This window comes from Euphorbia lathyris, chromosome 4 (genome assembly GCF_963576675.1).
Source record: "Euphorbia lathyris chromosome 4, ddEupLath1.1, whole genome shotgun sequence".
Classification (NCBI taxonomy): domain Eukaryota; kingdom Viridiplantae; phylum Streptophyta; class Magnoliopsida; order Malpighiales; family Euphorbiaceae; genus Euphorbia; species Euphorbia lathyris.
Genome location: NC_088913.1, coordinates 57,780,541 through 57,790,712, shown reverse-complemented (window position 1 = coordinate 57,790,712; position 10,172 = coordinate 57,780,541). Strand labels below are relative to the sequence as shown.

At 37.1% G+C, this 10,172-nt stretch overlaps 1 non-coding gene across 1 annotated transcript; it reads right to left on the bottom strand.

The window, feature by feature from the left end:
* Nucleotides 1–5,360: 5,360 nt before the first annotated feature.
* On the bottom strand, nucleotides 5,361–5,467 carry LOC136228227 (small nucleolar RNA R71). The gene has a single exon (XR_010688557.1). It is a non-coding gene; the product is annotated as a small nucleolar RNA R71 (small nucleolar RNA).
* Nucleotides 5,468–10,172: the final 4,705 nt, after the last annotated feature.

The following is a 10,172-nucleotide window of genomic DNA, read 5'->3' as shown; positions in this document are numbered from 1 at the left end:
TGTCCACCTTCACCAATACATCTTCAACTATGCCTCTAGGTCGTGCGATTGACCTGTCCGCTAGCTACAGTGTCATGTTTGTTAGTTTAGGCTCTCCGAGTCCAAATTTCCTGAAAATTGATAAAGGCATAAGATTAATACTTGCTCCTAAATCACATAATGCCCTATCTATGTGCATATTGCCTATCCTACACGGGATGGTAAAGCTCCCTTTATCTTTAAGCTTGGGGGGCAATTTATGAGTGATTATGGCCGAGCATTGTTCTGTTAAAGCCACTATCTCATTTTCCCCAAACTTTTTCTTTTTCGACAACATGTCTTTGAGAAATTTTGCATAGTTCGGCATTTCCTCTAGTGCTTCCATTAATGGAATATTGATTTCTAATCTACTAAGGATTTCCGAAAACCGAGCAAATTTCTTATCTAAGTTGGCCTTTTTCTGTTTCTGAGGGAATGGCAGTTTTGGTACATAAGGCCTAACTACTTTTTCTACAGCTACTTCAGGAGCTGGAGTTTTAGAAAACGGGACTGGGGTTGCTTACCACTTCTGGTTCCCTACTTACCTGCGGTGATGGTTGTGTTTGCGATTGAGGTGCCACGAGTGTGTCCACTTCCTTGCCGCTCCTTAGGGCGATGGCTTGAACCGTTTCCTCTTGTAAGAGGAAAGCCTCTTGGAATTCCCTTTCTTCCTGTCTGATTGCAGCGAGTTGGTTGCTCAGGGTCCTATATGCCTCCTCGTTGGCTGCTAGTCGGACGGATATCTCTCTTAAGAGGGTCATTATTCCTTCTGAACACTCTGTTTGCCTGCCATAAAAATCAGAATTAGAAGGGGGATATGAAAGGGTATCCATGGGTGCCACGTAAGGCGCCGGTGGATATTGTGTATGCTCTTGATCGTAAAAGTTGTAAGTTTGGGGTTCAGAATTATACCTTTGACGATTACCCAAGTAACTTACATTCTCACCTCTAGGTACGTAGTAGTTGACGTGGCATACCTCACCGGGGTGATTCTGGCCATATCTTGCGCAAAACGGTGTCCTTGTTTGGCTATCACGGTTGTACGAAGCCATAAGGAAATCCATTTTCACGTTGAGATCGTTCGTGGACGGTTTTGGAGCTCTGTTGTCCATAATTGCTGGGAGAACGATTTTTATAAGTACAAGTAATGTTACAGAAATGAAGTAATATATCAACAAGTATTTGTATACGTAAGTATGAATATAAACAAGTATATAAACAAGTATAGATGTTATAAACAAAGGATATTCACAATGAATGCCTAAACTAACAAATCGACCTTTGGTTCGATATTGCAGAAGAAATAAATCCCCGGCAACGGCGCCAAAAACTTGACGCAGCCTCACGCGGTTGTGGAGTGAGGCCGATCTTAGGGATAAGTGTACCCCGTCGTTATCAAGTAATAAAATTCTGGAAAGTCCAGGTATCGTCCACAGGATTTATTTCTGCAAGTATCGAGTTACTTGGTTTTAGGTGTTATCTAGGCTTAGGGGGTTTTGAGTTGGTTTTTCTTAAGTTAATCTACTCCTAGGTTGAATTATACTACTCCTATCTAAGTTATCTGATTCTAACTAAGTTATTCTACGCCTAATTAAGTTACTCTACCCCTAATTAAGTTAAACTACTCCTAAGTGATCTTTTACCAATGCAATTATCCGAAGGAACATGAAGGGATACGATGATAATGAAAATAGATTGTTTAAGCAATTGAATTAAAACCTAAGCCACTTGTGTCCGAGGCGATTAACCCGACCTATCCTCCTAAAGTCCCTAGTTCGTGATTCCCTTGTAAGGCCGAAACTAGCTCTAAGGCTCAGCAATTTGGGCTTAATCTTCTATAGGGTCGTCAATCCTATAGGCACTGACTAGGTCAGATTCAGCTCGCAATATGTGCCAACTTGATTTTGGGATTATCGAATGAGTTAAACCAATCAGACAAAGCGTAAGACAAAGGTTAAAGCATTAAAACAATTGAATGAACAAAAACCATAATATATATCAAAGATGAAAAGTATTGTCACGAAGTTACAATGAGCCTAGGATTCATAACATGTATCAGAGGCTAGACAGAATGTAAAAGAAGAAAAATCCCTTTTAGGGAACCTGTCTACCAATGCAGGCGTCTTCCTAGGACTTAAGGATGGAGCTTGAGCAATCCTCGGTGAGCGGAGCTTCGGAGGTGTCTCAATGGAGGTTTGAAGGATATGGAGGAGGTGGAGAGGATTTCTCAAGATGAAAAGCTAAGAAAATTACAAAAGATCAAAGATTCTAATTACATTGGAAAAATCCTATTTATAGGCATGGCTCGGGCCCTTTTCTTGACCTATTTTCGTGTCCTTATGCAGGTAGGAAGTCGTGGGATCCATCGTGACGTCGTGGGGGCGGAATTGGTCTTTTTGACCAATTTCCGCAGGTCTGCTCGTCGCGAGCAGGCCTCTGAGGGCCTGCTCGGCGAGCTGGCCTAAAATAGGCCAGTTCGTCGAGCAGTCTTGCCCGGTACGCCTCCGCGAGTTTGCCGAGATGTTCTCAACGTGTTTTCCGCCCGAACTTGTCCCTGCGCATGCACAAAACTCCAGATAACATTAGTCCAAAGGCCAAATTGACCCGTCAATCGCTTATTTGAGCAAACGCTTCGTTTTGGTGCGACTTTTGACGGATCAATTAGCTTCAAAAAATAACGGAATTATAATATGCATGCCATTTTGGCCGTATTTGCCTAAATTGATCATAAAATGAGCCGAAACAACAAAAAGTAAATAAAACATTTCCAATTTCTAACTAACTCACACAAAAGCATTTAAATGCGAGAATTGCTCGCTTATTAACTAAATAACGCTAAAACCCATCCTAAAACCGTACCCAAAGATAGGGGTTTTTGACCCCTATCAGTACCCAAGTCTTTTTGGGTCCTTGTTTGTTAGGCTCATCAGGTAAATCATCATATTTAATCTTATGACGACACACTTGGACAGTGTGTCCATTTTTCCCATAGAAGTCACAACTGACCTTCCGTTTGGGATATCTCACTGACTGGTCAGCACCCCAGTGCTAAGCATGCCAGCACACCTTTGTGGTGTGTCCCTTTGTTAAGCCCAAAATATACCTAAAATATCATTAACATTTACATCATTTTTTATTACGAATTTGTGTTATTTATATCTGTTTAGATTACTTTTACTTTCGAATATCTTTCTTTCTTGCAAGGTACTTGAATATTTGGTAAAATCCAAATAGGAACGAAAAAGGATCAAAAACAGAAGAAAAACCCTTCAAAAGGAGTCAAAGACGACGTAAATCGAAAGCGCCAAGTCGAGGACACGAACGAAAGCAAGAAGTAAGAAAACCTGCCGGGCCGCGACAGTGGATCCCAGACCCGCGGCCGCGACACGCGCGGTACAACCAATTCTCCCCTTCGTCCGTCGCTCAGCTCAGTGCTACGTCATTCACGGCCGCGGATTACTATCCTCGGTAAGTGCAGAAATTCACCAAGAGCATTTAACACATGCTGAAAATCCAAGAAACGCGTTCGTTCAAGTGGATAAAGACGTCCTTTCACAACGGACACGACTCTTAACCAACGGATACATCACTTCAAACACAACCCTTCAACATCTATAAATAAAGAGTTGATGTTGAGAAAAAGTGGAATGAAATGCTATAATATAGATATAGAAATCAGAGCGTAGAACTTATGTCGAAGTTCTAAGTAAAAACATTTCGAGAGTTAGAAATTAGATTCTGTACAAAATAAGATGAGGTACACATATTGTTTATAGTTTAATTACAACTCAGTAGCGTTTAGACATTGTTCTAGTTTTAGTTTGCATCATGGTAGTGGCCGACCGAATCCCTATTACGAAGTTACAGCGAGAAGATTGAGTAAAGTGTTTCCCCCGAGCCTGACAACCTCCTAGGAAACCCAAGGAAGCGGAACCGATCAAGCCCTTCACTTGCACGCCCTCGAAGAACTCGATGCTCCTTATTCTCTGTAAACTTGTATCAATTTACATTTCATCTAATAAAGTCCGTTCTATTCGACAAATCGTTATGCAGCACTTATGGTAACCAATCCAATATAAGTGAGGCTGGTGTTTTCATTAATATGCACTTGAATTCAAAATCATTAAAAGGAAACTTTGTTGAACACTTAGGCAAATTATCATCTCGAAAGAATGTTAATTTGAGTAAGGGCAACTATCCCGAAAGGGTTTTGTCACGTTCAAAGCCAATTAATTAGAGGTTCTGTCATTTATTTCATCATCATAATAATACAAAGTTTAAGTTGTTTTCTTTGCTTAATGCAAATGAACAAATTCATTCCTTTTTCTAATAAGTTCTAAATGTTCCTGTTTTGTAAAATTCATCCTTAAAATCAGAAGATCTTTCTAACAATCGATTTATTCTAAATATATAATCTTATTCCAGCATTTTCAAATACTCAAAGTTTTCAAATTCAATCAAATAAATTTCCTAAATTCAATTAATCCAATTTTCACTTTTTATTTACATTTTATAAATCTAACAAGTTCGAAATTAAAGATTCAAAAATAAGTTTTTCGTTAAAAAACGTATCTCTGTGGGATCGATATTTTTATTACTACAAGCGAAACCGTGAACTTGCGGAAATCGCTCAACAAGTTTTTGGCGCCGTTGCCGGGGATGCGCCAAAATTTTTGACAAATTTTTTATTTTTCGCATTTTATTTTCGAATCTAGGTTTATATATTATTTTTATACAACTTTTATATTTTATTTATTTTCAGTTTTATAATATATTTGCTTTCAATTTTGTTTTGAAGGTAGTTTGGCTCGTGTTACAATTTCAAGTTGATGCGCAGTTCACGAAATTCGGGCACGCCACCAGATCCTTTTGATCCAGAAATTGAAAGAACACTTAAGAAAAACAAGAAAAACAACAAAAAAGACAAAACACCCTTAAAAACAAAAGTAGACCAGTCAGAAATTATGGCCGATCCACCGACACTTATGGATTACGCTAGGCCAGGAATGGCCGGTGTAACTAATAGTGTCGTTAGACCCCGTATAAACGCAAATCAATTTGAAATTAAGCATGCTTTGCTTAATATGTTGCAAAACAACGTAACGTTTTACGGATTGCCTAACGAAAACCCTAATGCATATTTGACAAATTTCTTAGAAATTTGTGACACTTTTAAAATTACTGATGTAACAGCCGAAGCAATCAAACTTCGCCTCTTTCCTTTCACTTTGAAGGATAAGGCAAAAATTTGGTTAACTTCTATGCCTGCTGCAACATTTGAAACTTGGGACCAATTAGCCCAAGCATTTTTACAAAAATATTTTCCCTTAGCAAAAACCGCAAGAGTCATCAAAGAGTTGACATCTTTCACACAAAATGATAATGAAACTCTTTATGAAGCTTGGAAACGTTTTAAAGAACTTCAACGTTTATGCCCACACCACCAATTGCCAGATGCACTTTTAATGCAGACATTCTATAATGGATTAAATCCTACGACTAGAGGTTCATTAGATGCTATGTCTGGAGGGTTATTTATGAAGAAGACGTCCGCCCAAGCAAGAGAACTTTTGGAGGAAATGGCAATCAACAGCAGTATGTGGCCCGCAGAGCGTGGACATATACCAACGGCGAAACCATCATCCTCATGTACATCATCGGTTAAAGGTATAATGAATCTTGATCCTGTAGCAATGTTACAAGCCCAATTTTCTGCCTTATCGCACAAAATTGATAAATTTATGGCACCATGCGATCCTAATGATCCGATCCAGAGAGACATTGACTACGAAGGTATGAACGAGATAGAACAGGTAAATTTTGTCCAAGGACAAAACCAAACTACTAATCCTTATTCTAACACTTATAATCCTGGATGGAGAAATCATCCTAGCTTTAACTGGAAAGATGGTAATAATAATAATAATGCAAATGCTAATCAATATCGTATAAATAATTATCAAAATCAAACAAGAGATACGATTAGCACTTTATCTTCAAAAATCGACAAATTTATAGATGCTATGAATGGAAAGGTAAGTAATCAAGACGATGGTTTTAAACGGATCGAAAATAAATTCGATCAGCTTATCAAAAACCAATCATCTAGTATCCATAATTTGGAGGTTCAAATTGGACAACTTGCTAAATCAATTCCATCCCGCAAAGAGGGAAGTCTTCCCAGCCAAACGGAAGAAAATCCGAAAGAGCATGTTAAGGCTATCACTCTTCGTTCGGGGAAAAACTACTTAGGTCCGGAAATGCCCGGAATTTCAACTTTACTTGGAAATGATTTACCAAAATCCAAAGAAGATACATTAAAACAAAAAGATACACCAATTGACTCTAATCCGAAACCCTTTGTACCAAAGCCACCTTTTCCACACAGGGTCCGAAATAAGGACCATGATAAACAACTGTTATCATTTTTAGATAAACTTAAAAATTTACATATAAATTTAACATTCATGGATGCAATTACGCAAATTCCTAACTATGGAAAATTCTTGAAAGATTTAATTTCAAAAAAGATTAGTTGGGAAGGAATTTCATCCATTTCACTTTCTGAAGAATGTAGTTCGATAGTATCAAGTAAATTACCTACTAAACTCAAAGATCCCGGATGCTTTACCATTCCGTGTACTTTGGGAAATATGGAATTCCCAAGTTGTCTTTGTGATTTAGGAGCTAGTATAAACTTGATGCCATTGTCTATTTTTGAGAAATTAGGATTAGAAGAAGACATCAAGCGTACCAATATGGTTTTGCAATTAGCGGATCAATCCACTAAAAGACCATATGGTATAATTGAAGACGTTTTGGTAAAAGTTGACAAATTTATTTTTCCTACTGATTTTGTTATCTTAGATTTTGCTTATGATGCTAATTGTCCGCTAATCTTTGGTAGACCTTTCATGAACACGGGACGTGCTCTAGTAGATGTGTCGGAAGGAAAAGTAGTTTTAAGAATAGGTGACGATAAGATCGAGTTCGATATGAATCAAGCAATAAAATATCCTATGGAGGATTTCGCTTGTATGAAGCTTGATTTAGTTGAAGAATGTGTTAATGAAATTGTTCAAAGAGAAGAAATAATGGAACCTATAATGGGTGAAGAATTAGAAGATAAGGACCCAGAGCCTTTGATTCGAGAAGATGGACCAGTTCCGCCTTCAGTAATAGTTCCACCTAAATTAGAACTTAAAGAATTACCAAACCATTTGAGATACAACAAAGAATATTGGGCTAGTAGGGAACTTAACAAAATTTATTACGAAAATATTTCCGAAATAGGAACTAATTTCGTAACAAGATTTCCTGACATATAAATCATTTCATTTTTCTAATAGTTAGTTTTTATTATTTTTTATTTTTATTTTTATTTTTTTTGTTTTGTTTAGATTATATCATTTTATATTAGAATTTTAGATATAGAAAAATATATACAAGTCATGATTTTAATTAATTTTTAGGAATTTCATAAAAATTAGAAAGTTCAGTGATTCTCAGTTGAGAATTTCAGATTCTCAGTTGAGAATTCACATATTTGAAATGAGGTAGAAATATTTCTGGACTTATAGAGAATTTCAAATTCTCAGTTGAGAATTTAGGCTTGGCTAGAAGTCAGGAAAATTTCTGGACTTGTAGAGTATTTCAGATTCTCAGTTGAGAATTCTGATTGAAAATTGAAGGGAAATTTTTTTGAACTTACCGAGGATGAGGATTCTCGGTAGAGGATCAGGAGTTTAGAGTTTTGACAACTGATTTTCGCAGGAAAATCAGCGTGCCGCGACCGCGGGTCAGCATCCTCGGTCGCGACACGGGGGAAATTTTGCCCAAATTTAACCTTTTCTCAGCAGTTGTAACTATTCAGAATGAAACACTAAGTTTTTCTCATTTCTAAAAGGTTTGTTTCATGCCTTTTCACTTCGAAACAACACCTCTTTTCGTCCTAGGATCTTATATATAGGTACTAGAGGTCCAGTTTTCTGTCACTTTCTTTTTTCAGAACTATCTCTGATTTTCTTACCATTCATAAAATCCAAACACTAAGTTCAGGACTTTTCTTCCTTACACTTCCAAAAATCATGGCTTCCTCAAACACTTCATCTAATAAAGTTATTACTTCACGCAATAAACATGTGGATATATCAGAGCGTTATGGATGTAACTTTCCTATCTTCAATCACGATGAGGGAAGGCGCTTCCTGAAACTTCGATACACTTTCTTTGTCGGAATGTTGTACATGGACGACTTTCTTAATGATCAATTAGGAATTAAGGAAGATATGAGTCGTTACATGGAGCGACTAGGATGGACCAGATTTGTCGATATGAAGTTTCCTATAATTGGAGACTGGGTGTTAGAGTTTTTCTGCACTGTGCGTTTTGTTAACAAGCGTCGTGTGCGTCTCAGTTTTCGTCGGGATGGCAAAACTTTCACTTTTGGATATCCTGAATTGCATGCTTGGTTTGGTTTTCCTTTGAAGGATGCTACCAAACGTCATCATGGAAGAGATATGACGTCTACTGATATTTGGCGAATGCTCACCGGTATCTGGCATTTCCACCCAAAACTTGCCTATAATAAGTCTTTCTATTCCAACTCTGTACTATATTTGCATAAGTTTCTGAGTCACAGCCTATTCGGTCGCACATTCAGTAGTGTCGTCCAAGAATCTGATCTTTATGTCCTTGGCGATATATTTCAAGGCAATGTGGTTGATTCTTCAAAAATTCTGATGCAGGGTCTTGTTGCCGCATCTAGATCCAAGGCTAAGAAGGTTGGGTTCGGGAATATTATATGTGGAATAATACTAGGGACCAAGGGAAGTATTTCTGTTCCTTGGAGTGATGCTGAATCTTTCCCGATGCTAGACTATGAATTTTTAGAATTTGAAGGTCTAGTGAAGCGAGTTTTTCGATCAGGACCAAATTTTCTTTCTGCACCAGAACGTCAAGCCTTCGTGCAGTTGAAAATAGAACGATTTAGGGCTAAGAAAATCCCGATTAAAAGGGACTAATTTTTAGCATAGTTTGTGTTTTATATTGTTTGTAAATATATGTACATAAATGTTAATAAATAAAATTTCTTTTTGCACTATATTTCGATTTTGGTTATATGGTTGCATTTTAATTTCATGAATTTAGACCATTGAATCAATTAATTGCAAACTTAATCTATTCATGACTAATTAAATGTTAATAATTGCATTTCAAGTTCCTTAAATAAGATTCATTTAACTTCAATTAATAAATGCACATTAATGCTTCATTTAATTTTAATTCCAAACCTTTCATATTCATAATTTTAACATTCATTAATTAATGCAATTTTTATTTTAATTTTCCATTAATAAGGATAAACCTTTGGTTTTCCTTATCATTTAATGTTTTACATTTATGTTTTCAGTACAGATGACATTTTTTAAGGAGTTCAGGATATAATTTATCAAGAAAATGCACGAAATGAAGTAAATAAGCTGAATTTGGGTAGCCACGAGGTGATCCGCGACCGCGGATGCGCTTCCACGGTAACATCAGAAAAATTCCAGAAAATTTCAGACACAAGATTCGCTGCCCAGCGCGTTTCGCGGCCGCGAATGTTGGATTCTCGGTAACTTCAGATTTTTCTTCTCAAATTTCAGAGGATATGTTGGTTGAAAAACGCGATCCGCGACCGCGGATATACATCCACAACCGCGACACGCGTAATTCAGGCACTCCAGGTCCGGTTTTAGACCTATTTTTCCATTCTTCCTATACCTTTTCCTTTTCTATTTAACCTATACCTATTCTTCTTCCTATTCATCCTCTATTTACACCTTTTCCTATTCAACCTCTAACTATATTAATTACTCTTCCTATTTCACCTCTACCTATTCCAATTCCTATTCCTACTCTAACTATTTACCTTGTTATTCAAACCCTATATATACCTATTACTTACACAAACCTTACATCACCTCCAAATTTAACCAATCCCCTACTCTTACCCCTTCCCAATACCTTACTTTTACTCTTCCCAATTTCATCATTACCCTTTTCAATCACCTACACCTTTCAGCCTCAAGAATCCACAACACTTATACTTCATCTTCAACCTCAAGCTTTTCTCTCTTTTCATCTTTTTCATCTTTTTCTCTAAACCCTAA